Source organism: Anthonomus grandis, chromosome 14 (assembly GCF_022605725.1).
Source record: "Anthonomus grandis grandis chromosome 14, icAntGran1.3, whole genome shotgun sequence".
Classification (NCBI taxonomy): Eukaryota; Metazoa; Arthropoda; class Insecta; order Coleoptera; family Curculionidae; genus Anthonomus; species Anthonomus grandis.
The window spans coordinates 12,002,392-12,024,937 of record NC_065559.1 but is presented as its reverse complement, the minus strand read 5'-3'; the positions used below and the strand labels follow the sequence as shown (position 1 = coordinate 12,024,937).

Below are 22,546 nucleotides of genomic sequence, written 5' to 3'. Positions count from 1 at the left end.
TTCGTAAACTTGTTGCTCCATCTCGCAGTTTTTGACGAAGCTGATTTTCAGTATTATTTTCCGTTTGTTATACAAGTTCTTTAAAGTATCCCCATAAAAAATAGTCAAGATGATTAAGGTCAGGTGAGCGCGGCGGCCATGATACCACTCCTCGTCTGGCTATCCAACGATCTGGGTAAGCACCATTTAGATAGTCTCTGACTATTCATGCACTATGCGCTGGCGCTCCGTCGTGTTGCAGCCACATTCTTGCCCGTAATTCCAGAGGCACATCTTCCAAAAGGTCATAAAGTTGGTGTTCTAAAAAATCTAGGTTATCTCAATTTAATCTGACCGGTAACTCGAAACGGCCAATCAGCTTACCACTGAGAATTCCTTCCCACAAATTTACACCAAATTGGTACTGGAAGCGATCTTGTCTTATTATTCTCGGATTTTCTACAGCCCAATAGTGAAGATTGTGAATATTAAATATACCAAGTCTTTGAAATGAAGACTCATCGGACCACAAAATGCAGTCAAAAAAGTCCGGGTCTTGCAGACAGCGTCGAAGCATTTCTCTGCAAAATGCTACTCTAGGCACATAGTCACGGGGTAAGAGGGCTTGAACACGTTGCACGTGGTATGGATGCTGGTTGTTCCTCCGCAACATGCGATGTATCGTAGCTATAGCTAATCCAGTAGCTCTAGAAATTCTACGAATACTTGTAGAAGGGTCCGTCTCTATCAAAGCAAGCACCTCTTCATCATCCAACCGCGGTCTGCCTATTTGTTGTACATCACCAGGTATTTCTCCCCGCAAATATGAGTTATGTACTCGTATGAACACTCTGTGATCGGGAAAGCGTTCACGATCCGGATAACAATCACGATACTCTCTTGCAGCAAGGCGAGCGCTCCCACCGCACAATCCATAAATGTAATGCATTTCAGCATATTCCCGTGGGGTATACCGATCCGGCATCTCGATGCAGATTAATTATTACTTTAATGGTATAATAGGTCAGAAAACAGAAAAAAATCGATTAACACGTTAGCTAAAGACAAACAGAAAACAATACAGAAAATACCAACAATAGTCGGTTTGGCTATTTAAAATGGTCCATGTGAGAATACCATTTTTGTTTGTGAGTCTTGATAGCATTCTGAATTCCAATTTGAAGGTCAAGCGCACTTAAATAGTACCAAATTTGTAGTATGCAAGCAAAAAATGTGTTATGATTTTATTTCTTTTACGTTTCATTTCTCTAAAAATTTTCTTAACATACATTGATCAAATAATAAACACTATAAGGTAAATGTTTTTATTGAAAGACTGGAAATAGTAGGAAGTTTTTAAACATTGGTTTAAATTCCTGTAGGTCTTTGTGTACTGTGTAGTGCTTCACTAAATTGTTAAAATTCATTTTTGAAGAATCCAAAAACAAATTAAACGAGATTTTCTGCAGAGAAGCAAAAAAAAAATTACACTACGCTTTTATTAAAGAGACTCAACATTTGTTGGAATAAAAACAAAAAAATATATTTAAAAAATAAAGCCCCAGACATAGAAAAAAATATTTTTTTAAGCCAGAAGTAAATTATAAAAAAAAAAAACTGAAAAACAGCTATAACTTCTAAACCATCAAAAATCGGATAACAACATAGGGGGCTATTGTGATTCCAAATAGCCTCCCCTACCCCCCTTTCAGTTTGGACCATGACTTTTGAAACACCCTGTATATTATAAATGCTCTAATAGCACATTTAGGTATTAACTTTTTCATATATTTGCGGTTGAAAACCAACAGAACTAAATCAACAAAAACCATTATTAAACTATACGCAAACTCATGGTTAAGTTACTATGAGATTTGGCAAAGTACTTACTTGACTTATGAATGCCCTATATTTCTTTTCTATCTTCTTCTACTACTATTTCTCGGCTTCCTAGTCTAGTTCGGCTAGTAAGCCAGAACCATCATATTAAGTTATTTCTAATTCTCTAATTTTTTTAATGTGTCACGGTATAAAAATCTATTTTTCTTTTATTTCAATATAATTATTTAAAACTTTTTTTAGAGTAAAATTATCTTACTTTAAAAATATTTGCTTCTTTGTATAAAAAAACGCTGAAGGAGGTTTTATTTCTATTAAAGATTATTTTTAAAATCAATTATTGAATGACTTCAAGAATATTTAACTTTATACACTACCTCAGCATATAATTCCATAGAAAATCTGCAATTTTACCAATGCATAATACAAAATTTTTATTTGACTTAATTTAAGGTAAGAGAGGAAAATATTTTTAATCAAATACTAGTTGAGCACTATTCACAAATATTTCATTAAGTAAACGCAAAAAATACATTCGCTCGAGAATATTCGTGCACATATAAAAGGGCTTATATCTTTGTTTATAAATTTTTGTGTTAGTAGAGCTTGGAAGCAATCAAGTAAACTAATATTTTTTAAATGCTAAGAATGCAAGTTTTAAGAAGTAGTTCTAAAAAAATTTCAATTTTTGGCAACTTCTTTATTTTTCAAAATTTTCTTTATTTGCGACCGGTTTCCTGATAGATTCTTAGTCAGTTGTTCTAGAGTAAACTAGAGACGCCGGCTACAACAACACTTTAGTTACTTATTCGTTACTCTTACCGTAAGAATGATTTATGTATACTCGATTATTTTAATAAATAGCTCTAATACCATATTATCACAAAAACATTGTATATCTACATTAAAAAGGTTAGATACTTACTAACGAATACTTTATCTTTTTAGGTATGAATAGTACATGTTTTATCAATACGGACTCCCAACCCCGACATTTCAATTATATATCATTAAGTTGTCACAATTTATTATTACGATTTGTGGAAGTTTTTAATTTATTATTTTGATGCTTTATGGTTTCCATTACCATCGTTAACAAAACATCCAAAAATAAAGATTTGTAGGTGATATTCATAATATTATGGTCTTTAAAAATTTAAATCCATATTCCCCTTTATAAGTATTTAAGCAAAAATAATTGGATATTCTCTGACACCCATCTCATACAATTCTTTAAAATACTCTTTAATGTTCATTAAATAAGATGCAAGTTTGTGAAGTGTATGCAAATACATGTTCAATATATTAAAAAATCATCGTCATTTCATCTTAAGGACTGCATTATGTTCCGACAACAATAAATCTTTTAATGCTATTCTCGAATCTCCGCATTGCATGTATCCTCTGCAAACTGCACTCGACTGGCGCTTTGACCTTTTAAACGCCCATAATTATAGCAATATTTACAATCTCAGTCATTGTTACTCATAAAATTTACCGTAATTACCAATTTCGGTAATAAAACAAGCAGCCTACACCCTGTCTCAACAGGTTACTCAAAAATCTCACCTTTAAAGCCGAGAAAAACACACTAAAAAAGCGAGACGCTTGAATTTGAAGGGTATCCAATAGTGTTCGGGATGTCCGGGTTGCAGCAGTGTCACGATATCACCAAATCACATAAACTTTCAGTCATGAAAAGTTGAAAAACCGAAAGGGTCGTGCGTTATAATAAGCCTCCCGAAGATCCTCTCAAACCTCTCACGTTACGAATACGAACTACCGAGCTAAACTGGAATCCGAACTGACTGACGCATACTCACGACGTTCAGCGGTCGGTCGGCTCGAAGGACCGTGTCGAGCCGAGAACCCCGCTGGTTTTGCTCGGCAGTTTTATACCGGGGCCAATTTGAAATTAAAGCTTTTTGGGATAATTTCATTTTTCGTAGAAGTCCTTTAGAAGACGAAGGCACAGGTGATAGGACACAAGGACATATCCTAAATATAAAAAGGCAAATAAATAGTTGTAAGGTACAAGAGAGCCAAATAGTACCACTGCAATAGCGAATAAGCGCTAAGGCTGATGGTGGTTTAATATTATAATAAATATGTTCTTAAAAAAATCAGTAATGGATGTACAAAATATAAAATGCGTAATATTATCATTTATTGGTAAAAGTATAAACAAATACATTAATGAACGTAAGGATATTAGGGTACTAAAGATGCTGTTTTTAATATAAGAACTAAATAAATAAATCTTACAATCTAAGATATAACGCCTTCATATATTTTTTTAAATCATTATTATTTTATTATTATCTTATTATCAATTATTATTATTATCAATGCTTTATTGTCAATAAATTGTTACAATTTGTAGACAAAGCTGTAAAACAAAAAAGATGCAAAAATACAAACAAAACACAATTAAAGAAAAGAAAAACAAAACAAAATTTAAAAAAAACATAAATAAATAAATAGAATAGAATATCTACAATATATACAGATTAATACAATTTAAAAATTGTAAGTAGTCAAAAATATTATTATAAAATATACAATTTAATGTACACAATGTCAATAAAAAAATCTCTCTAGGTTAAAAAAAATGTAAAAAATATTTAAAAAAGTAAAAAATTATAAAAAATCCTAAAATAGCTACACAAAGCAGTATACCTAAACATGTACAGATAGTAAAAATACATAATCAACTAGTACGAAATTTCAAATCAATGATTTTTTTTTGTAAAAAATCGTTAACTGTGTAAAAAGCTCTCTCCAGTAAGAATGCTTTTAATGCTTTACGAAATGCAAAAAAAGATGTGATGGATTTAATTGCCAATGGCAGGTGATTGTGCATTTTTTTTTGCATTATATAATATGGAACTTTTGACCAACTCTGAATGTGGGGTAGGCAGGTATAGATCATGTTCCGTGTTTCTAAGTGTATAACTATGGGAAGGCCTATCAGATGCTGAACCGTGTTTGCGTATTAGACAAACGGACTCAGATAGAAGAGTTAATATTTGAAATTTTTTGAAGAAATGCTGGCAATAACTTCTGTATTTAAGTCTCAGTGTATAACGTAAAGCTCTCTTTTGTAGTCTAAAAATATGGTCAAATTGAGTTGCACTATATGTACCCCAGAATGGAAGGGCGTATCGAAGGTGCGATTCAAAAAGGGCAAAATAAACTATTCTAGAAGTAGACAGGCTAAGCTCTTTAGAAATTGATCTTAACGCAAAACAAGCGGAACTTAATTTTCTTAATAAAGAGTCAATATGTGTGTCCCATTTTAACGAGTTGTCAACAGTTAGCCCTAAAAACTTTACAGAATCAACTTCGTCAATTGTTGCATTACCAAATTCAAAAGATTGCAAGGTATTTTTTAAAGGACAACATTTCAGTTTTGGAAATGTTGAGACAAAGGAGATTAGAGTCGCACCATGATTTGATAGTAGTTAAATCACAGTCAGTTAAATCAGTTAAATGATAGTAGTTAATATTGCAATTTTTTTAATAAGATGTCATGATTAACACAATCAAAGGCTTTAGAAAAATCACAAAAAATTGTTGCTGTAGGGTGTTGGTTGTTTCAGCTAGAGTATACATTATTAAAAAGAGAAAACATAGCATCATTTGTGCATTTGTTATTTAAAAACCAAATTGATGAAGTAAGTATTTTATATTTTAGTAAAAATGATAGAAGTCCTTTTTTAACCAATCTTTCAATAATTTTTAAAAGTGTGGAAAGAAGAGCTATAGGGCGATAGTTGATCTTTCTGAAGACTGATCTTTGTCTCCTCCTTTATGTAGTGGAATTATTATCGCCAACTTAAGGCAGTTAGGAAAAACACCTTTTTGAAAAGACTGATTAATTAGAGTAATAAGATGACATAATGTACATTCGGGCAGATTTGAAAACATTTTGAGAGTAAGTCCATCAATTCCAGAAGAGCCTTTGTTTTTGATTTCCCTAATTGAACTGCAAAGCTCTGGTAATACTACGGGCGTAAAGAAAAAACTGTGAAAATTCTCATTTGCAATGGGAAGATATGAAAGTGGATCATGGGAAGGAGTTATGGTACTCATTAAATTATTTGACACATTTACAAAATAATCATTAAGGTTCTCAGATGAAGTGGAGATAGTATTCGACAAAGAAGGCTAATTTCTCAAAGCATTAACAATCGACCATGTTTCCTTAGCCACATTTTTAAATTTAGCCAGTCTCCTATTATAGTAAATATCCTTGGCGGCTTTTAAAGTTCTCTGATAAATCTTTTGGAAAGTCTCACGTATTCATGAAAAAAAATGCTGTCTGAAAATTTCTTAAGATGAGATAATAAGCGCATGTTCTTAGCAGATGTACGCAAGCCTTGGGTAGACCAGGGGTTATGTTGCTTCTTTTTAAGAGGTCTCAAAGGAAAGGATTTGACATGAAAACTCATCGACATGAAAAACGGAGCACAAAACTTTTTATATATAGTCTTTCTATTTTTTTATGCTTTCAAACAAAAAATAAAACTACATATTTTAAATAATTTCTAACAAAAATCATCTGTTTATTTGAACACAAAAGTACTGGTTTTAATTAATTAAAAAACTTTAATAAATATAAAAATTTCATAATTTAATCCCTTAAAATAATAATAATAATAATAATAATAATAATAATAATAATAATAATAATAATAATAATAATATTAATAATAATAATAATAAATGTTTTTTATTTACTCAACTCAAGAATACACACAAAGTTTCATATGGAGCAAAAAATATACGAGTGAATAAAAGGCCGACAGATTCAGATTTTTGCATATAGCAGATTCTGCTTTTTAACACTGTGGCCAAATATCAATGTATAAATCAACTCTCAAGCGTAAAAAATACTAATATCTAAATTTATAAACATGTCTAAAAAACATTTATTTTTAATCTTTTTTAACACAAATTAAACACAATTATTAAACCAAACCAAAAAGCAAAATCAATGCCGGACACAAGGTTCAGAAGGCTATCTACTGACCATCAAACAGCATTGTAAATATATGTTTTTGAATTCAAAATATAAATTTAAAATACTTTATTTGCCTATAAAAAGAAAAACAATTCTAACTAAAAGCTAATTGCAGAAGAATCACATAGTTTCACATATTGGATATATTTCCTCATTAAATGATAAATATATAAAAAGCTGGATCTCGGTTTTTATTTGATTTTTACAGTTTAACTTTTAAGGTAGTTTTACCTTGTAACTGAAATTTTCGACGTAGAGATATTTTATTAGGTTATTTATAAAAAAACATTTGGTCGCAAACCTGTTGTTACATGATCTGCTATTTTTTCTATCAAAGCAAAATAGAGTTTACGAGTCATGCGCAGACTAAATTACAACAATATCCGATAAATCGTTAAATACTGTCCGAGGTTTGCCGACCATCTTTCTAAGTCATAAATGAAAATGTACATATTTTAAATTTTAACCTTATATTAGAACTTAATTTTCTTTAATGTTTCTAAAACCTAGTCTAGACCCACATACAGGGTAGCGCACGGAAAACATTCTATCCTGAATTTGTCCGAGATTTCATAAAAAATCAAAAGACGGTTGCACCTGTTGATTTTTGATTTTAGGGAGACAAAATAATCTCACTTTTATACATTTTTACCATCAACCCCTACGCGCGGGTGACAGCTGTCCTTAAAATTATAAATTGGAACTGGGGTCGAGTAATACTTTATTTTAAAGGTAATTTTATTTATTCTGATTATAATACTCAAGTTTCAAGTTGCTACTATCATCCTCTTTATTATGACATGTCAGAGCAATTTTAAAGTAGAATAATAACACATTGTTCCGATTAACATGCTTATTATTTAATTCTGTTAACTATTTAAAAAAACGCCTTCTTAAAGCCCTTTTTTTATAAAAAGTTAATGTTAAACAAATTTGTCAGTCTCTATCTATTGTATTTAGTAGTCATATATTTATGCTTAGTGGTCTTAACACAGATGTAAATAGCTCCGTGCGGAGCTATTTACATCTGTGGTCTTAATACCCAAAATAACACCAAATATTATTAGAGTAGTAGTAAGTGGAATGTTGTGATATTACTATGCTGTACAAAATATTGCTAGTTATTAGTCTACCTTTGGTATCAGTTAAATTGACTGTTTGAGAATTTTAAGTTTTGCCATATTTTCGTTTTCCCAAATATTTAATTTAAGATGACATATACGTTTCAAGTGAAATTTGAAATTATTTAAATTTTCTTTAGAATTAATAACTAAGCTAGGGCAACTGAAACGTCCTACAATTAATAACGTCTGATGCACACTTACCCCATACGTACGTTATAAACTTAGTGGCAAAATTTCGTGAAACAGAATCAGTTGCAAACAAACCTTGAAATGTGATAAATCCAGTCTTATTTAGGATCTGGATTTATCAGTCGGCTGTAGAAGTCCTCTAAATGTTTTAACCGAATATGTTAAGGCACTAAATCAAAGCCCATTGGCAGATCAATAAAAATAGTGATACACTTTATGCTCGTTTTTAAACTAGAGACAACTTGGTTAATTACTCTTAAAAGTGCATCATCAGTGCTACATTTTTCCTTTTTTTTTTTTATGGTAAACATAAGCACAAGAGGAAAGTCCTATATCACTCTTGGAGTGGTGCTTGCGCGAAGATATTTGTGGGCATTTATCTTGAATCGCTGCAGGTTGTATGCGTCGGGAAATATGTGAGGTGGAAGCCCGTTCCACAAAGAAGATGTTCTCCAGATGAATGAGTCCCGATACAGCGACGTCCTTGGGGTAGGCAGGTGGACTCGATGTTGATGAGCCGCAACTGCTAGACGCGTCCTTCTTGCCGGAACAGCCCTGGGTGGGATCAGGCCTGCCAGCTCAGAGGAGCACTTACCGTGATAATAACGGTAGAATAAACAGAGATCGGCCACCTTTCTCCTGTGCTCCAGACTATCCAGACTATTTGTCAGTTCTGGTTTGTCGATAAGACGAATAGCTCTCTTCTGTATAGAATCTAGCAGCTTTAAACTATGCTTGGGTGCAGAGCTCCAGACATGGGAGCAATACTCGAGGGAAGGGCGTATTTGAGCCTTATAAAGAGTCAGCAGCTGTTCTGGTGTATACAGTTTTTTCGTTTTGAAAAGCACTCCGAGTTTTTTGGAAGCTGCTCTGGCGATCTCTGCAACGTGGTCATGCCAGGACACACTGTTGGTGACTTCGACTCCTAGAAGATGTAAAGATGATTTCATTGGCAATGTTTTCCCTGCCATAACCAGCTCCGGGCCACCAAGGTTAGTTTTCATCGTAAATACTGCAGCCTGCGTTTTTTTAGCGTTAAAATTGACCAGATTGTTATCGCCCCACTCCAAGATTGCTCTAATATCGTTGTTGGTTGAAGCTACTTGTTGCTGCCTAAGATTCTGGGAAGTTGCGGCTGTCGTTGGTTTGGCGGACTTAAATGTGGAAATAAGTGTGCTATCGTCCGCAAAGCTGTAGATTGGATTGACAGTGGTTCCTAGCAAATCATTGATATATATCAAGAAAAGGGTGGGGGATAGAATGCATCCTTGAGGGACTCCAGCGTTAATGTTAAATTTGTCGCAGAGGTGTCCATCGACGGCTACTTGGATTGTTCGTTGTTCAAGAAAACTTTTGGTCCAATTCAATAATGAGTTTTGTATGCCGATTGAGGAGAGCTTGGTTAGTAGTCCCTCATGCCACACTCTGTCAAATGCCTTGGAAATGTCAAGAGCGACTGAGCGGGACTCGCCGTGCTTCTCCATGGCCTCCGTCCACAAGTGTGTGACGTAAGCCAGAAGATCGCCGGTGGATCTAAGCTTTCGGAAGCCGTATTGATGCTCGCTGATTAGTCCAGATGATTCCAGATATCTTAACAGTTGTGTTAAGATATAATGAAACTTAACATAAATGAGCCCTGCTTATACGATGCCGTGAACAGTCTACATAAGGGAGGAGTCAATTCGTCTGCACAACGTTTTAGTACTAGGGCTGGATTTCCATCGGGTCCAGAAGCTTTGTTAGTGTCTACGCTTTTAAGAATTTTATTTATAATTCGTTGGGGAAACGAAATTTCTCCCATCGATGAGTTCACTCTTGGCAAATATGGCGGTGTTTTGCCTTGCGAGTGCAGAGTAGAATTGGACGCGAAGAGTTTACCCAGTAAGTTGGCTTTTTCCCGTGCTGTTACCGCGATACAACCATCATCTGCTGTTAGGGGTAGCAAGGCCGACTTAGCAAATCCTTGACTAACGGCTTTCGATACCGACCAGAAAGATCTTGTTCCATTTGGGCAGTTTAGCAGTTTGTTTTTGATCCTGTTGTTGTGACTCTCTTTGCATTCATCAATAATTCGCTTGCAGCTATTTCTGGAGGTTAAAAAGTTCCTCCAATTTTCGGTGGAAGAATGTTGACGCCATTTGCGATATGCTGCGTTTTTAGTCTTTACTGCCTTTTTGCAATTCAGGTTGAACCATTGCTTGTTGTTTGATCTGCATTTAGTAGAAAAAGGGATATAAGCTTCCATTCCTGCCAAGATCGTCTCTGTAATTTGGTTTGCACATTCTGAGATGTTATTGGTTCTAAAGCAGACTTCTTTCCAAGGGAATGAGCGATAAAATTCCCGAAGATTGTTCCACTCTGCTGATTTATAGTGCCATACCTTCCGCGGTATCGGAGGATCCTGCGTTTTAACATCCAACTGGCAAGAGACTGTTATCAATTTGTGGTCCGATGTTCCTAGGGGGGCCTGTACTGATACAGTGTACGAGTCAGGGTCTGAAGCCAAGACCAGATCTAGGAGACTCGCGAACTCGCCGTCTCGGTCGGGGATTCTGGTAGGTTCCTCCACAAGCTGCGTAAGCCCGCATATGGTGGCAAATAGCTCAGCTTCTCGTCCTTTATCGTCGTTCTTGTTGCAAAAGCGCAGCCAGTTGATATTGTGAACGTTAAAATCACCCATGACGATGATTTCTGCGCTTGGGTAGTCAATTTGCAGTTGGTTAATGCAATCAACCAGGTTCAAAAAGAGCCGCCTATATTGGGTGTCGCTTGGTGGTCTGTAGATACAACAGATAAATTTCGTGGCTCCACTAGCTATTATTTTGAACCACATAACGTCGAAGTCCGCAGGTTCAAGCGTTTCCTCCCGCTGGCAACTCAAATCGCTCTTGACAAATACTGCCAATCCAAAGTTTAGTCGAAATCGGGTGTGTAAATCGTATCCAGGATAAATGAGGTGAACATTTGTTGTTGAAGGTTTCACCTTTGTTTCTGCCAATGCCAGAATGTGAGGCTTATTTGATTGCAGGTGTTGGTGTACTGCATTAATATTGGTGTTTAGGCCTCTGATGTTGCAGAGATTGATTTTTAGGCTTTTAAATCCGCCTGATGAACCCCCCCGACCAGCCTCCGCCCGGAGATCCGAATGGGAGGCTAGTTTACCTCCGGAAAGTTTTGGTCGTAAGGGCGCCATCATGCATTAATTTTACTACTCCATTTCCCCTTTGGAAACCGGACACATCGACATGGCGGCGAAACGTGAGTTCCATGGAACCACTTCACGCCGCCTAAGTCCTATGTGGTGGTATTGAACCGGGCGATGCAAGTAGACAACATCTACCATCAAAGAGATTGCCCTAAAGCCATATTGAAATTAAATTTTACTTATTTATAAACTGAGCGAGGAAAATATTTAAGTGTTGTTCGATTAATTTATTAATAGAACTAAATAAATGCCGGAGGTGAAAAGGTTAATCAAATAAAGGAGCAGTCTTAATAAGGCTTTATAATTTACTTCAATAATTTTAATTTAAATATTATCAATATGGAATAGTTGAAGTTTTTTAAATTAATTACATTTTTTTGTAATTTGATCCTAACCTAATTATAAATAAATTTGGTGCTTGTGAGCATATAATTTAATACGATCAGAGACTTTGTTAAATAATGTTAGTTAATTAAGTTTATAACACAAAAAATGAGTCTCTTCTTCAAGATAACCAATGTTCAGAATTCAGAAATACCAAGTTAGGTATTATCCAAAAGCTTATTGACTTTTGATTTAACTGTATTGGTTTTACTGAAAAGAGTAAAATAAATCATAAAAGCCTCATAAATCATTAAAGCCTCCCAATCAAATACTTACTACTACCGAACAAAAAAATTAGGGTCATACAATATTCACCTATTTAGAAAGACTGGTTTGCGGTTTCCGTTGTGGATATTATTATAACGGGCCCTCGCGTCCAGCTACCTGCATTAAGTGCGGTTCAACATTTTTTTAGGGCTTCCGATTTCCTGTCACGACGAAATTTATGGCGATTTCTGCATAAAGGGGTACAGGTGCACTCGATTGGTGAAAAATGTTGTCGGGTAAAATTAAAATATTTTTTTTACATTGAATTTTATAGAATCTTGCCAAGGTGAATAAAAACGATTAACTTTGTTACTATGTGGAAATTAAGTCAACTTTTCGACCTACGAAGTCTGGCTATTAAATAACGAGACTGGTTACGAAAAAGGGTTTTAATATAAAAATTATTATACATTCGAATGCTCCCCTTCAATATACTCCCCTCCCCTCGCCACACATCTTTCCAAACGTTTTTTCCATTGATCGAAGCAATGCTGGAAGTCTTCTTTGGTGAGGGCCTTTAGGAGCTCTGCCGTTTTTTGCTTTACCGCTTCCATCGACTCAAATCGGGTACCTTTCAAAGCAGATTTTATCTTCGGAAACAAAAAATAGTCGCACGGGGCCAAATCTGGCGAATACGGCGCGTGTTCGAGCACTGGAGTTCGCTTACCGGCCAAATACTGCTTCACAGATAGTGCGTTATGGACAGGTGCTTGTCCTGGTGCAAAATCCACGAGTTGTTTTTCCACAACTCGGGCCGTTTCTTACGAACTCGTTCTCGCAGTGTTGCCAAAACTGACAAATAGTAAGTCTGGTTGACATTCTGACCCTCTGGAACCCATTCAGTCATCACGATACTGTTAATGTCGAAAAAAACGATCAACATTGCCTTGAATTTTGATTTGGACATCCTTGCTTTTTTTATTCTGGGCGATTCAGGCGTCTTCCAATGCATCGATTGCCGCTTGGTTTCAACATCGTATTGAAAAATCCACGTTTCGTCGCAAGTAATAATGTTTTTTATCAGTCTGGGATCTTTTTCTAATCTTTCAAGGAAATCTGAGCAGACTTGTTGATGCAAGAGCTTTTGGTCAGGAGCCAGGTTTTTTGGCACCAACTTCGCACAGACTTTTGTCATGTGAAATTCCCCGTGTATAATTTTTCTAACCGTTTCTTTATCGGCGTTTACAGCCTCGGCAATCATCCATGTGCTCATTCGACGATCTGCACGCACAGTTTAGTTGATTTTGGTCACTGTTTCCGGAGTTGAAACAGTGACAGGGCGACCTGAGCGCTGGTCATCTTCAGTGCTCTCCCGGCCCTTACTAAAGCGCTTACACCACTCAAAAACACGCGCACGAGAGAGAGCCCCATAGGCCTCTTGCCACAATTTATAGCACTCAGTCGGAGTTTTTTTCAATTTATCGAGAAATTTAAGATTGATGCGTTGCTCTTGTTTTTCGACACACATGGTTTTCGGCACGAGAAAAAAACACGTTCGTTTCAAACCGCTACTGCACGAATACTATAATAGTGACGAAAACGTGTTTTAGTACGTGCATAGACAAGATATCTAGATATCTAGATATCCAACGCACTACTCGTTTTTTCCCCACCCCTCTAGGGCGCCCTCTAGGCACGCAGTCTTGTTATTTAATAGCAAGACCTCGTATATTAAATTATCCTACGAAAATTTAAAAGAAAAATAAACTTCTAAATATAGCTTTCAAAAGTACTATGAATAATAAAATAACAAAAGGATAGATCCTTCAGGATACCCACAGGTCAAGAATCAGAAACGGCAAGTTTATTATTTGCCGACACCTATTTCTGCTTATTGGCTTCTTCAAGGGAAAGCAACCTAAAATCCAAAAGAAATTATATAATCCTATCGTATGATTTGGAGATAACTAAAAAGGATAATTCACAGGAAAAAATACGTATCCAAAATTTAATAAAAAAGTTATAAATTTGATTAAGGAGGAACTTATGAATTTACGAGAGGAAGTGTGGAGAAAGTCTGAGAAAAAAATTATGAGACATGAAGAGGAATATCGTAATTTGCCTCAGATTATTTTGAATGGAGGGGACTGTTTCATTATAAATTTGGATAATGATGAATCCGATGCAGAAATTGAAAAATACTACAAATCCCGAATAATAAAATTTAAATACAAATAAATATTAAGGCCGGACCTTTTCACGCTTGAGTAGCTGTGACTGAGGTCAGACGTCTAACAAAATAGTACGTGGACATATGTAGTCAAATTTTAAGAATCAAATGTATAAATTTGTATAAAAATGTTTAAAACATTTATTTAATTAACGGAATGATTAAATATCGCTTAGAACATTACTTTATGACTCTTTCCAAATAAAATTTTGCGGTTCATGCGATTTAAACATGCATGCTATGTGACAATGCAAGCAACATCAGCATACGGACTATTCGCTGCATATCAAAGATTCTAATAGATCTCTGAACTGGACTACAAGAGATCACCGGAAGAGGCTTGCAAAGTTTCCTTAACAATTTATCGTTTTGTCTATCGTTTATTTATTCGTGATTACTTTTACTTGAATTCCAAATATTCTAAATTACCTCACAATTCTCTTAAAAATATAAAAAACTGCAACTAGAATTACTTGAAAAAAACCATTATCATGAAATTCAACAGTTAAAATGTAAACAAATCATGGCTAAGGTGGTTATCATGACGGCCTAGAATATTAAAGATATTGCAAATAAGTCCCATTTATAGTTGCAAACTATAATAATATATAAAAATAAGGTGCCTTAAGTATTATAATTAAAGTTCTTTTCACATCTAACAATTTGTTAAATGCAGATGTTATCTACACAATTTAATAAAAATTCTTGATTTATTAATTTTCTTTAATGCATTTATTTATTGCCACCGCTGAAAAGTATGTTGTTTTAAACAACATGCTGCTGGATTCTTTGCATGCTCAAAAGATTGAAACATTCCATGAGAAAATAAAATACGAACACGAAAATCTCTTTTCAGGATGACCTATTGCATGGTTCCTATAGTCTCTTATAATTTTTTCTTAGCTTTATCTAATTAAGTTCAAATAAAAATAAAATAAAAATTCAAATCTTAAATCGTCTTAACCTATTAATTTTATTAACTTTTGCAGTTTTTGAACCTAGTTTTAAAAGAAGTATTTTAACCAAGAACAAGAGTGCTGTGTAAAAACATCAGCAGAAAAAAATAAGCAATAAACCTGATGAGAAAAGTACAAGAAGAGAAATGGAGAAGCTCAAGGAGCATTTGACAAAACTCTTTTCGAAGTAATTTGCCAAGCACTCGAAAACCAAGGAATTTACTATAGATGGTAGATCTTAGAACATTAAAAGCCTTGAATTAGTAAAGAACAACAATTTGTTTGGGATCAACATGTCCGCAAGGAGGTTTTGTTTACATCGATGAATATGTCATCGATTCTCTGTTGTCAAGTTTACACGCATTTTCAAAAGAGGAATTTTTTAGCTATATATCATAATACACAAATAACGATAACCACATATCATAATGTTAATTTAACTGATTATTGTTAAATTTTGGATTAAAAATAAAAAGTAGAAATTGATATATGTTATTCTAAGCTCAAAAATAACATCTTTAAAGTAAAAAAACAAATTATTAAAATTCCTCTTCCTAAAGCCGCCTCTAAAAATTTAAAATGTCAACACCGCAGGCAAAACCTGATGTCACCTTGACAAACGGCTTTGTGTTTACATCCGGAAATTGTGAATTTCTGTGTTTTTTCTACAGTTGAACCCTATGCTGGAACAACGTTGTAACCGCCAAATATTGTTTTGTTGAGAAATCGAAAAAAACGAAAAATAACCGATTGCTTAATGAAATGAATTTAATATATGGCTAATATCAATAACACTAAAGAACTTAACCATAGAGAGGCATTGCAGACTTGACCACATACAGAATTCGAATTTAAGAGAATATTTTCCTTATTTCAATAAAACAACGTTGTATATCCACGTCAGTTACAACATTGTTTTAGGATTAAAAATAAAGTTAAAGTTAAAGTGAAAAAATAATTTTTATTTTTCATGTCAATCAAAAATAAAACGAAACTACATATTTTCAGGCACCGCTTTTAATATTATAATAGAAATTGATATATTTTAATGGAATATAATCACACATATGTAATAAGCTGGCAAGTTTCTCTTTTTTGATTGGAAGAGGTTCATTATAGGCCTCCCGTAGGTCATTCAGAGATATTTCAACCATCGTTTTCTTGGGTGATTCTAGCGAATACGACATCCATGGTTGAATTGTGTTATGGGATTTTCTTATCCGGATACTGTTCGGGTCATCCGATGTTATTTGAATCCACGCTCCCTGTGTTATTTTGCATTTAGGATCCTTCCAAATTGAATTTTCTGCATCAGTAAAATCTTTAAAAAATGTCTGATGCATGTAAATAACTGTGAAGGGATTGTTTACTTTTGATTTGGCGATCACATCTGCCCACTGGAATGGAACATAAACCGAGGAAAGTTTTTTACCCTTTCAATCTGAGCAAAGTCTCATCACAGGGTAAAAAGCTATGTCCACTAATCAAAAACTTTTGCTCCACCTGGGTAAAATATGTTTCTTTCAGTAATAGTCGAAGCAATGTTATCATCTTCCAATTGTTATTTTGTCCTACGCATCGGTCCGACCAAACCACAAGTTTTCTTTCCTGCCCTCGACCAAGACGATTGAAATTTTGGGTGACATAAAATAGTAATGCCGATGCAATCTCAGTAGAACCTCGATGTGCCATGACTTCATGCCATAACATCATTGTAGCTATACTATTTTCCATGTTATGAACACAATAGTTATAGGTAGAAAATTGCCTCTGATAGAAAATGAACGAATGAGTTAGGTCTGGGCAAAAAAGTACTTGCTGCAAATCTGTGCATAAAACCACATAATTAGGATTTATCTTAGCCATTTCGGTATCTTGTCTTAATGCCTGGTAGCCTGCTTCTGCTCGCATGTGATGGATTTTACTTTCATTTTCGATTTGCCTTATTTCGTGTTCATCGTTCGTTGAGCAAAGTTTCATGAACAGCTTGTCACAGTATGAACAGGTGTCTGATCTAGGAAGTCCAAAACGTAGGTTAAATTTACTTTTAAATATATCATGATAAGTCCTTAATGAGACAGACTTTACTTTGTGGGTATTTTTCCAAGAACAGTCTATGCATGTTTGAGATCCTCAAATCTTTCCACGTTGGTCAGTTATATTTGCACCAGATTTTATTTTATCCACAAGGCACTGAAGTCTCTGGGTGATTGAGAATATATAACAAACTGTTGATTTGCATACAGGTATATTATTTATGGCGTATTTCACAGTGGTTTGGCGGCGGGATATTGCCTCCTCAACCCTCCTTCTCTTCGGCTCTTGAATAGAAATAATTTGTTATAGATATTGTGATTGACTATCATAACTTAGCTGCCTGAAATTTTGGAATAATATTTGGTGCCTTCCCACCAATAATTCAGCAGAGCATCCATTAAACGACTGAGAACACTTGCATACACCTCTCTAAAAATTAACACTGTTACTGAATTTTAAATGGTAGATACTTTAAATTAACTTACTTCATCTGGGCGTTTTAAAGCTTCTTTAGGGACATTTCTAGATGAAACGTAAGCGTCTCCACTGTCTCTGCACCGTTTTCTGGCATTCTGCTTCCAATTGTCAATCTGCATCTTTCGCCTTCTTCCCCTATTAGTCTGTGTCATCACAGAGCTTGTCAAAGTAACATCCATTTCGGCTTATAACAATGAACAGCGCACCTAACACACGTATTAATAAAACACGTGTCTGAAACTTTAAAACGTTGGCGGCACATACAACGTTGTTCCACAGAACGAATGAATTAGACTAATTCATAGAGTAATTAAAAGTATAATACTAATTAATACTAATTTACTAATACAATATAATACTAATTAAAATGGCGCCTAAAAACCACCAGAAAATTGTCCTATGTCCCCACTACTTTGTCGACGGATTATTTAGGTCGCATACAACGGTGTTCCAGCATAGGGTTCAGTTTTTGGTTGCAAAAGGAAAAAGGTTCTCATTTCAGTATTTTAGTGACGTGAATGGTTACGATAGTAAAAACTTGTGCCGTTTGTGCCGCACCATAAGGCGATTTAAACCGATCTTTTCACAAGTAAATACCGATATTGTCATAATATCATATCAAGGGAAATCCGTCGTCATAAACGTAGAATAATAAAAACTTATTAAGAAAACTATAATAAATATAAAATATTTAGTTTTCATAAAAATGTGTTTTATTAGATTTATTATCTTTACTCTAACGAAGTACGTTAAAAAATCGCATAAGATTTTATAAACGGTAATGTTGTTTATAATTTAAAGCATAAACTATTAATAATAAATATTTTTTGACGACGTCGCTGGTAAAGATTACTTATGTCTGTGAAATCAACAATTTGATCGAGCGGCGTTGCGAGGTTGTTGCTTTTTTCCCTAATATAGAGACGTATACGACGAATCTACATTAATTTAACTTTGTTGAATAAAATGCTGACTGCTTTATAGAGTATCTTATCATATTTAAAAAAAAAAATGCTTCATATTTTATTAAAGAGGTATGATTGTAGTATTGTTTTGCGTCTGTCAAAATAAGTGACAAATTTTTATGATATTATAAAGTGTGTTTTTTGTTGTCATTTCTACATAAGTATTTGGCATCATTGCATCAGAGATGTTATAAGCAAACAAACTACCCATAATATTAGTAATGTTAATTCTGGCCTTTCAATGTTCTAAGTGGTAGATTTTTCGTTATTTTAAGTGTATATTGATCATAAAGAACTACCCAGTGGCGGTTTTAAGCCCTGAGATAGAGGTTTAAAACCCACACATAGTTCGTATTAACACTATAATTTATATTTTCGTTTTGACGTTTACGAAATATTTGTCTAACACAACATTTTAACCTGAAAATGTCTGGCACATATAGTTGCTGTAGTCAAAAGTGTATTTTTAAAGAGCCTAAGAATGCTGGGGAAGTTTTTTGCTTACCCTTGTGACTTCTGGAAGAAGATTCTGTGTAAGGGATGTTCCGGTGTTAGTTCAACCGAAATTCATACTTTAATTATATTGACCAGAACAATATCCTACATATGCCAGGAGTATATTTCTCAAATTAGAAGAGCATTTCACTTAAATGGCGGCTTTAGTGATTTGGATAAAACCTTAAATGAGATTAATATTAAAAATGGCGAGATGCTCTATGAGTTTGAGAAACAGCTTAGAGAAACAAATTAAGAATTTAAGAGCTATGTATAATGAGAACTAAGTTTTACCCTCACTTGATGATATTAAATAAGACTTTAGTATAATTAAGAGTTCTTCTGGCAAATGTAGCAAGGTGCAAGGGAACGTCATCGATAGCGCAGACTAGGACCCTGTTGGTCGGAAAGGCAAAAAAGATCTTTTAACTTGATGTTACCTAATCTGCCTGAGAATAGTGAACAAAGTGATCTGCATAAAGCTAAGAATCTTGGATCTGGTAAGGTTGAGGTTCCAATTAATATAACGAGTAGATTAAGAATTCTCAGACATAATAAAAGTGGTCACCATTCCCTGCGTATTTTACTTTTCTCCAGAAGAGTCTCCAGAAGAGGTTCCAGTCTCCAGAAGAGGTTCTTACGTTATTAAAAATCAAGTCAACACTGGACAGAAGTCAAAAAACGTTTATTATAATAATTTAAAAAGGCAACAAAATGGTCATAAAGACCTTTTTTTGCAATTACTTTATCCTACTGTGAATCTGCCAGCGTTTGCAACGAGTTATTTGTGTACTTCCAAAACGTTTGTGGTCTGCGTACTAAGACTGGTACGCAGTCTTGTACACTGGGGAGCGTTTTATTTTATTTACTAAGCTTAAGCTGCTCTTCGAGAATATCTCTTACTCCCAGTACAATACTGTGGTATCTAATGAAATATGATTATCTTGCAGTTTCACAGACTCTGAACTCCAATGGGTTGATTATAATATATTTTGAGTTGACAGATCCGAGGACACTAGTGAATTTTTCAGGGGACGAGGTGTACTTAGGACTAATGGACCTGGTCCTGATCGTATTTCTTTTATTCTTATCAAACACTGTGCTTTTATCCTTTCTCGACCACTCTTTATAATTTTCAATATGTTCCTTAACAGTGAAGTTTTTCCAAAATTTTAGAAGGTTTCATTACACCCATCTTTAAGTTAGGGGATAGGTCGCAAGTAACCAACTCGAGCCTAGTCTGCTATTTTTTGTCAACAAGTATAAAGGGCTGTTTTATCGACCAACAGTTAGAATTTCTTCCGCAATTGCTTTCTTAAGTAATTTAACTGGAGTTAACTTACTTACCTTTACTTATTTCCTGCTGAAATCATTGAGAGAAAGTTGCCATGTACACGGTTTTGACCATGCAATCTTAATTACCAATTGGAGGACTAGATCAGTACACATGGTCAGCCTTTAGTATAGTTGGAGTCTTACCTAACTAGTAGAACATAGATGGTGCGACTTAAAAATAATATTAATGAATGTCCTTTGGTTAGTGTACCTTAAAATTACCTCAAATTAGAGACTTGGTATTTATGATTGATGGAAAGTTATTATACATACCTTAGATATCCTCCATGTTACAAATTTTTTTTAAATCTTGGCCTTTACTAAGTTTTGTACATCAATTATTGTTCTACTTTCTTGTGGGCCAACATCTTAAATATTAAGGTAAAATGAAAATCGTACAGTCTCCCTCCACTTATTTATTGAACATCATAAATTTTTTTGATAATCCTCGAATGTCGAAATGTTTCGGACACAGCGATGTCACACATCATCAGGAGATAAAAAGTTTAAAATTGGTATAAGTTATACACACCTGAGTTTAAGTCGATGTCACAAAACCCTTTATTAATTAATATTATTTTTTTATTTAATTATTTTTAACCTTTTATAAAGTTCTGATGAAGTGTTTTTAAGATATGGTATTTTAATTTGGGAAGGAATGTATACGAATAATATTGAACAATTTAGAACAGTCCAAAATTAAACAGTGCTTTCATTTCAAAATGAACCACGTCAATCTAGATCTATATACATGGGGGGCGTTTAATTTTATATTTGACAAAGTTCTGTCAATCACCTCCTCAAAACAAAATTAAATCAATTGACATACCACCGAATAGTGACCAAAAATGTGTGAGAATAATGGATATTTTATCGACCTTAAACTTTTGTAGTTCAAATGAATATCCCGAAAATTTTGATACATCATTTTAAATGGCATACAATCTTCTATCTAATTAAACCGAAAAAAACAAAATCGGCTAACGTATAAGCGAAGAGTAAACAAAAATGTATGCTAATAAAAGACATTATATCAACTTAAACTTTGGTAGGTCAAATGGTTGCCTCATAATGTAACACATTATTTTAAATGGCAAAGAATTTTAATCTTACTTCATCTTACTTCACCAATAAAATTGATGCAAGTTAAAGCGACTTAACAGTAAAAATTTATGGTAATAAACAGTTCGTTAAGTCCAACGAGTCTATTTTTGTATGGATGAAATTAGTGTTGGAATACTAAACGAAAATAATTTGTAGTTCCAACAAGATGGAGCTCCGCCACAATACGCTTTGAAAGTTCGAGAGTGGTTTAATGAACAGTTTCACAGTGTGGTGGCAATTGAATGGCCCGTCGGGTCGTGAGACTTAACACCACTAGATTCTAGACGGGGTATTTAAAAAGCAAAGTTTATAAAACCCCACCTGAAACTAGTAGTGATCTTATGTAACTCTTATAGAAAACCAAGGCTGTTGATACATCACAGCCCCACCAAATTTTAGTGACATACCTTAGAAAATGTAATCATCGTTCGCATTTAGAAATGATGCTGTTAATTTTTTCTCTCCAATTAAGTTTTTTGTCTATTAAAATTATGCCTTGATATTTAACTGCTTCTACGTAAGATAATCTAATATCATTCGTTAAGTAAATATAACTTATTTTAGGAGTATTGTGACGTGTAAAGATACATTTACTTGATTCCTTTAATAGATATTTCAAAACCATTTATGACTGACCAGTTCCTAATAATATTAAACATGTCTCATAAACTGTTCAAACATTGGTCATATTTTTTATCAATACTGTATATACAAAAATCATCAGCATACTGTACCAAACTATATTTACATAATAAGGTGTGGAAGTCGCTAGTGTACATGTTAAAGAGAAGAGGGCTCAAAGCTGAGCCTTGGGGTGAACCCATATGTACAAACCTAGAGCCAACTATTTCATTCTGAGCATTTCTTATGAAAACTTTTCTTACGCAATATAATAAAATAATAGATTGTGCAATATTTTCTGGTATAAGAAATAATGTTATTAATTTGTGTTTTATTATATTAAAGTCAGCAGGGTCATACGCACCCTCTATAT

General features: G+C 34.2%; 1 protein-coding gene across 20 annotated transcripts in view; it reads right to left on the bottom strand.

Annotated features, from left to right (window-relative positions):
* Window positions 1–3,616, bottom strand: part of LOC126744584 (protein turtle) — a 735,337-nt gene extending 731,721 nt beyond the window's left edge. For all 20 annotated transcript variants that reach the window (XR_007663236.1, XR_007663238.1, XR_007663237.1 and 17 more), the window contains exon 1: window positions 3,388–3,616. The gene's annotated coding sequence lies outside the window, so the exon portion shown is untranslated. The remainder of the gene's footprint in view (window positions 1–3,387) is intronic.
* Window positions 3,617–22,546: the final 18,930 nt, after the last annotated feature.